Below are 8,220 nucleotides of genomic sequence, written 5' to 3'. Positions count from 1 at the left end.
TAGTAGAGACGGGGTTTCACCGTGTCAGCCAGGATGGTCTCGATCTCCTGACCTCGTGATCCGCCCGTCTCGGCCTCCCAAAGTGCTGGGATTACAGGCTTGAGCCACCGCGCCCGGCCGAATCCTATGTTCTTCAAAGGACACCATCAAGAAAGTGAAAATAAAATTCACAGAATGGATTAAAATATTTGCAAATATTATTTATGTTTCAGGACTTGCATGCAGAATAATAAAGAGCTCTTATAATTCAATAATAAATGGATAACCCAATTAACAAATAGGCCAATAATTTTATACACTTTTTTAAAAGAGATATAAAAATGGCTAATAAACACATTTAAAAATGCTCAACATCATTAGTCACTAGGGAAGTGGAAATCAAAACCAAGAGATACCACTTACCCACTCACTAGGATTGGGTTAGGGGTTGAATTATGTCCCATTTGAAATTCACATGATGAAGTCCTCAGTCCAGTACCTTAAAATGTGACCGTTTAAAAATAGAACAGTTGCATGTGTAATTAATTAATGCAAGGGTGGCATCCAACAATCATGTTTTAATAAGCCCTCCAGGCAATTCTGATGCAAGTTTAGGTTCGAGAATCATTGGGTTATACACAAAAATGTGAAGAGTTCAACAGTGGTTTCTTTCCAATATCTGAGCACCATATTTCTACTTCATCCACACTCGCCTTTGACAGCCCTGCCAGGAAACCATTATTAACCTGGTTTTCTCCGTACATTATATATTTAAGGGAAAAAAAGCTTATTACACTTTGTATTTCAATGTCAATCAAACTTTATGGGGCACCATTGTGGATAGTTTAGAGAAAAGAGATTTGGCATCGATTTTGCTTTAGGGAATCTTGTTTTGATTCCATTAATTAATGCAGTGGCCTTCTCGGGAACTTCCTGTTCCCATACTCCAACTCCCTCATAAAACTCTTCTACATCTTTCCTTAGCAGCATCTTTGCAGACAAAGATGGAAGAATAAGATAATTTTCTGCTATAAAAGATCTGGCCGGAAAGAGAAATTCATGTGCACTGAGCACCTACATGTACCAGATGCTTTCAAGAGTGTGTTCATATATAATCACCAAAACTTGTATTGAGTCCCACAGAGAATTAAAAAACCTCCAAAATTATTTTTATTCTTCTTGGGTATATATACCCTACTTCAAGAAACATTACCTCAGCATTCAAGAAAAGTCCAGGTTACAAATTTAACAGAATTCCTTGTTTAGATGGAGCAGAGCTATAGAGCATTAGAGTTGAAACAGACCTCAGAAGAGTTTGTAACTTAACTCTTTGCCCTTTCTACATCTTATGAATCCGAGCTTTCAGTGTGCCCTACAAATAAGAGAAAACGAGGAGAGGCAATGAGAAATCTGGGGGCAGGTTTTATGAAGCTATTTCTTTTATCCTAAAGCCAAACACCTCACCTTGGTTGTGCAAGTCAATTTTTTGTTGTTGGTTTAGATATATATGTTGAAATAAAAAGGGATTGGGACTGCAGTAGACAGGGATGGGGGCAGATCTTTCCGACTAAAGAAGCAGCAGAGAAGGACTGAGTCATTTCTGGAAGTTCAATAATATTTTTCTTCAAAGATTCTTATGTTCCAAAATTGGAAACCTTCATCAGGAGAGGTCTAGGAATACCTGCAGTTGGGACGGGGAGACAGTGTCGTGGCAATTGTTAGCTCAGCAGCCGTTCCTGAGAGCTCATTCTGTGCCTGTGATTCACTTCTTCCTAAACCAGAAGTGCTGTTGAAAGCAGAGGTTCTCATCCCTGGCCACACTTCAAGTTCACCTGAAGAGCTTTGGAAAAGATGCAGTGCCTGCTTTCAGACCCACCAAGTCAGAATGGGGAAAGTGGAAGACCCCAGAACTAAGAATTTCTAAAGAGATCTCCCAGATGATTCTAATGGTCAACTAGGGGTGATGACAAGTAACCTAATGAAACCCTTTCATTTCGCAAATGAGGAAAAGGAAGTTTACAAAGGAAATGTGACTAGCCCGAGGTCACACAGCTGTTAAATGTTAGACAACCAGTTATTCAACTGAGTTTTCCCCAACACTTAGGCAGAACCAGAACCCGCAAGTGTCTCCTGATTCCCTCCACCACCTCCCTCTGCTGCTACTGCCTTACTTTACTTCCATTTCTTACAACCAGTTAGCCAACAATCAGCAATGACTAATCATTGTAACAATTTTAACAACCACAACAATTAACATTTACCAAGTGCTTTCTTTACGTAGCCATCTGGCTAAGCGTCTTACAGGCATCTCATTGGGTCCTCATTCACACAAACCTATTATCTCCAGTTTACCTATAAACTCAGAAGACCAAATAACTTGCCCAACACTCCACAACTAGAATATCCCAGCCAGAATTTGCATCTTGTAGTGTCCAAGTCCAGACCACATACCCTTAGACACTTCATCAGACAGCCTCCCAAGAGGCCATCCCAAACACTGCTTCCAAGAACAGAGAGGAGCCCTCTACAATATTTTTAGAGAAAGAAAAGCTTTTTTAAATAGCTGTTTTTCCAGAGCCACCTGACCCAGCCACCATGATGGAACCAAATAGTTACCAGAAAGCCCAGACAAGGCTAATGCAATCAAGCAAACAAATCTGAAAGTAATTCATAACATCATTTTGAACTGTTCAACTATAATTCCTTCATCCTAATACCTTAAAACCAGGGCATCGTCAATGATTTTCTGTCCAAAACAAAAAAACTTGGAGAAATCACCCCACACTGATCAATCCATGTTTTAAGAATAGCTATCGCTGGACAGTAGTATAGAGTTGTTTTGTGGTCTTCTATTCTCCTTCTTATATTCTCAATTTTTCTGTGATAAGCATATATTACAATGGGGGTCATGACAAAACTTTGATTTTCTTGTTAAATTGCCTGGGCAACTATACCAAATGTTGGAGAATCTTGGAGGTAAGGTCTTAGGAAATGGGAACATCTCAGGTCCAAGCACCCTTGGTGGTCACCTGTTATTTCTGTGCCTCTCCCAGGTCTCTTGGCCATGATGTATCCTTTCGCACCCCTCATCCAGATAAAGACCATACTGTGTAACCAGGTAAGACAATGTTGGTGCCCCAGACCCATGTACTGAAGTCTAATGATGTGAAATGTGGAGTGGAGTGGGAGGCTAGGACTACAGACCTCTTCCAATACAGCTTTCTCCCCAAACACTTCCTTGCATCCTTAAGCAAAATTGGATACCAAATCACACAGGAATCACAGAACATACCCAGAATCACGGTACGAATAACGTCAGGGAGACAGGTAATGAAGAGGCTTAAACGAAGCAAAGAGAGAATGAGAGAATGGCACGACCTGCAAAGCCCCGCTGGTCCTGCCTTCCTTCCTGCATGGGACACATGCTTTCAGGCCCAGAAGAATGAATATGGCCACTAAGTGAGGTTTCGTGGGGTTCCTCACACAGTCAAAGGGATCTAAGGGATGAAGTCTCCAATTTATTTCAGAGAGAACTGTACAGTTTACGTGATCTTCCAGGGAATCATGCCTTATGGATTCTGAATTTAGTTTTCAGAAATAATCCTTTAATCAAGGACATCCTGCTAAGGGTATTCTAGAGATGGATCTCTTTGTTTTAGCAAATATTTTCAGTCTATCTGCCTAGAGCTCCAATAGAAAAGGAGATTAGACCAGATCACCTGCCTTCCTCTGGTTCCCTCGAGTTCTCTCTCTCTCCTCAAATTGAGTAAAGTGATCCCAGTCTAGCTGTTTTAGCTCCTTCCTTCTGGGACCTCACATGCACGGGTTGTATTGTAAGTGGAGATGTTGGTAATGACAAAGCAGTGCAACCCCCCGACACTCAGGAGCTGGCCTGGTCCCCATAGCTGGGCGTTAGTATTCTCCACCTGAGCATAATCAACTCCGTGGGACACTAGCATCAGACAAGGCCACTGCGTACGTGGTCTGTCACCATGATAGGCCATGATGTGAACACAAGCAAAAACGGCATCCAAACCACAAAGTAACAGCCAAACATCCTTTTATCACAGCTGATAGGAGTGACTGCCGCTTCTTTCCTTATTACAGCTTCAGCCTTCTCATTCTTGCAGCCCAGTAGAGGAAATTTATTTAAACATCCTACCGCAGACTTACCACCATCCCCCTACTTCCTAGCAGCATCCAGGAAAAGCCAGCCTCCTTGAACCTTTCCCCCACATCTCCTAAAACAAGCCCAAATCCTCAGTAAGTCCTTCTAATGTCATCAGATAAAACCTGTCCCACCCTCATGGGTCCCTATGCTGAGTGTCCTCCCTTCTTGCAGACAGCAATAAACCCATCTTTTTCAATTACAGTGTGTTCCTGGTGGTTTTAGGTTGTGGAGGCATTGACAATAATAATCTTGAATGGGATATTTAAGAATCAAAAGGATTATGACAATCAGACTGCCATAATCAGTGTTTATGCTTGGCCAAAGCTCCATGATCACCTTCTGAACAAGACAACTAACCCACTGATGAAAGTTATCCTGGAAGACTGGACAAGTCTTCATCTGTTAGCAGTTTTCTGCTCACCTCCTCAAACGGTGACCTGAGGCTCAACACAGCATAGACTGGGCATAAATGTCAAGATTCAAGGTCAATGTCATGTTCTCCCCTTTCCTACCATTCTGCGCCTGCCAACAGATCCCAGACCTCTCACTCACCCTATCCCCCTGTGCATCATTCCCTCAAGTTCACCTCCTACCACTTCCTTCTACCTTCTCTGACCTACCCAAGGTGGATTGACTCCAAGTGCTCAGAGGGAGGAGGCAGCACTATCAGGAGAAAGGAAAAGTCATGATCACCAAAGAGCATTCACCACCTGCCACATTTAAATCTCACACTAGTCCATGGGCGGGGTATTAGCACCACCCCTGTTTTCGAAATAAAGAGACTAAAGCTAGAGAAGTTTATTACCTTGTCCAAGTGGCAGAGCTGCCTTACATGCCAAACTTTGTTCTTTTTGCAAAGCGATGCTGCCTCCCACAGGAAATTTACAATCATGGCCCTACCCGCAGAATAGGATTGGTTCTAACAGAAATGAGGATCTGAGACTCCAAGAGTTCTCATTCCCCTAGATGGTACAAAAGGTGCAAGACCAGAATAGGGCAGAGTTATTCCCCAGTACTGGGGTAAAGTGAGTCAGGCAAGAGGGCACAGGGCAGGAAGCGGTGAAAACACAGATATATTCGGTGGTTACATCCAGTTTGTCTGTTGTCAGCCTACTTCAGGTGTCATAGTGCTATGCTGGTACCTCTCTCTAAACCTGTACCATTCTCACAAAGAGCAACTATGTCTCAAAATCCCTGTCAATTAAAAAACATCACCTTCATAATGTGCCCCTCTCCAGGAAAACTCTCACACCCTAAATCCTCTTGCCCAAAAGCACTCAGATCTTGCAGGGTAATTACATTCATCCTTTGAATTTTACAGCTGTCAATTCCCATAGAGCAGGCTGTCTGGGCTCAAAGAAAACAAGCAGGTTAAAAACTATTCTCAAATTTAAGGCTATCAGAACTTGTGTTTAAGGTAAAGACTGCCACCTTGTGGGAGAAGTGAGTGATTGGTGAGCGTCACTGAGACAATTAGGATTATCTAAGTAGAATCTTAAAATCAGAAAACTCTTCAGGCTGAAGGAAAGCTTAGAAATCATTAATTAGCTTAGAAGTCATCAACCCAGCAAATATTTATTGAGCACATACTAGCTGCTAGAACCACTTATGAGAACTTAGGGTATAACAGTGAACAAAACACAGGTCTCTGTCCTTAAAGGAGTTTACATTTTACTGGAACAAAGACTGACAATAAACAACAAACATAATTAATATGTAAGTTATAAAGCATGTTAGAAATTTATAAGTTCTATTGGAAAAAGGTAAAATAGACTAGAATGAATGTCAAGAGTGATGGGGGAGGAGGTGTCAGTGGTATTAAATAGGGTGGCATTAAATATGGTGGACAGTTGACATTAAATAGGGGGGACATATTTGAGTAAAGAATTGAAGCAAGCAAGGGACTTAGCTCCACAAACATCCCAGGAACACTCTAGGCAGAATAAGCATCACAAGCCATATAAGAAAAAAAATAACAATTGGACCTTAACTAGATTTTTTTTAAAACTTTGCTTTTTAAGAGTTTTTAAAAGTTTCCATTAAAGAAAATGGAAAGGTAAGTCACAAAATGAAAGAAAATATTTTTAGTACACATCTGAGAAAGGACCTGCTTTTAGAATATATAAGCTTCCTACAAGTCAATAATAACATCAAAAAAACTAATTTTTCTTATCACTTTTAAAGATACGTAATTGCACATATTTATGGGGTGAAGGGTGACATTTCAATACATGCATGCAATGCATAATGATCGAATTTGGGTAATTGACATATCCATTATCTCAAAGGTTTATCATTTTTTTTTTTTTTTTTTTTTGAGACGGAGTCTCGCTCTGTCGCCCAGGCTGGAGTGCAGTGGCGCGATCTCGGCTCACTGCAAGCTCCGCCTCCCGGGCTTACGCCATTCTCCTGCCTCAGCCTCCCGAGTAGCTGGGACCACAGGCGCCCGCCACCTCGCCCGGCTAGTTTTTTGTATTTTTTAGTAGAGACGGGGTTTCACCGTGTTCACCAGGATGGTCTCGATCTCCTGACCTCGTGATCCACCCGTCTCGGCCTCCCAAAGTGCTGGGATTACAGGCTTGAGCCACCGCGCCCGGCCGGTTTATCATTTCTTTGTGCTGGTAATGTACAAAATTTTCTCCTCTCAGTACTCGAAAACATACAATACGCCCCAGTGGAGAAGCTGAGGTCAACATCAGATTTGAAATATTTAAAGTGGATACAAAACTATTTCAGCAATGCAGACAATTAAGTGTGTTGTTGTGGGCGATGGTGCTGTTGGTAAAACATGTCTCCTGATATCCTACACAACAAACAAATTTCCATCGGAATATGTACCAACTGTTTTTGACAACTATGCTGTCACAGTTATGACTGGTGGAGAACCACATACTCTTGGGCTTTTTGATACTGCAGGGCCAGAGGATGATGACAGATTACGACCGCTGAGTTATCCACAAACAGATGTTATTTCTAGTCTGTTTTTCAGTGCTCTCTCCATCTTCATTTGAAAATCTGAAAGAAAAGTGGGTGCCTGAGATAACTCACCACTGTCCAAAGACTCCTTTCTTGCTTGTTGGGACTCAAATTGATCTCAGAGATGACCCCTCAACTATTGAGAAACTTGCCAAGAACAAACAGAAGCCTATCCCTCCAGAGACTGCTGAAAAGCTGGCCCGTGACCTGAAGGCTGTCAAGTATGTGGCGTGTTCTGCACTTACACAGAAAGGCCTCAAGTATGTATTTGACAAAGCAATATTGGCTGCCCTGGAGCCTCCAGAACCGAAGAGCCACAGGTGTGTGCTGCTATGACCATCTCTCCAGAGCCCTTTCTGCACAGCTGGTGTCGGCATCATACTAAAAGCAATGTTTAAATCAAACTAAAGATTAAAAATTAAAATTCCTTTTTGCAATAAAGACAAATGCCCTGCACCTACCCACACGCAAGGCCCATAGGTATGGCCCCCCTTTCCCCTCCCAGTACTAGTTAACTTTGAGTAATTGTGTGTTGTCAGAAAAGTGATTAGTACTAGTTTCTGTTTTGTTTTGTTTTTGTTTTTGTTTAAAAGCAAGGCATGCTTGTGGATAACTGTAACAGACTAATTGGAATTGTTGAAGCTGCTCCCTGGTTCCACTCTGGAGACATCTGGCACATCTTAGTGTTTTGTTTTGTTTTTTTTCTCCTTTTTTGGGGGGGGGAGTGTGTGTGGGTTTGTTTTTTAGTCTTGTTTTTTTAATTCATTAACCAGTGGATAGCCCTTAAGGGGAGGAGGATGGATTGATTCCACATTCCACTTCCTAGATCTAGTTTAGAAAACATGTTCTCCATCTGGTGCTCTTAGGAAGGAGTATAGTAAATGCCTCATTTAATAACATACTCCTTTTTGAAAGTTGCCTTTTCTCTCCACCCTTGAGTAGATCCAGTATTTGATGAAGCTCATGAAAGTGGGTGGAGCCTGTCTTGCCCCTCCTCTTTTCTAGGACGCACTATATGTGACTGTGACTTTCAAGGACATTTGTTTGCCATTCACTGTTTTTTTGGGGAAGTTGATTTCTAACTTCTTTCACTG

General features: G+C 41.8%; 1 protein-coding gene and 1 pseudogene across 2 annotated transcripts in view; one reads left to right on the top strand and one right to left on the bottom strand.

The window, feature by feature from the left end:
• The window catches only part of CD38 (CD38 molecule), a 70,457-nt gene that overhangs the window by 39,786 nt on the left and 22,451 nt on the right, over positions 1–8,220 (bottom strand). The gene's annotated exons all lie outside the window — the stretch shown is intronic.
• LOC112624455 lies at positions 6,823–7,462 on the top strand (annotated as a pseudogene). The gene has a single exon (XR_003119400.1). The product of XR_003119400.1 is annotated as a cell division control protein 42 homolog pseudogene (transcript).

This window comes from Theropithecus gelada, chromosome 5, assembly GCF_003255815.1.
Source record: "Theropithecus gelada isolate Dixy chromosome 5, Tgel_1.0, whole genome shotgun sequence".
In the NCBI taxonomy this organism is placed as follows: domain Eukaryota; kingdom Metazoa; phylum Chordata; class Mammalia; order Primates; family Cercopithecidae; genus Theropithecus; species Theropithecus gelada.
This window is presented reverse-complemented; position numbering and strand designations above follow the sequence as displayed.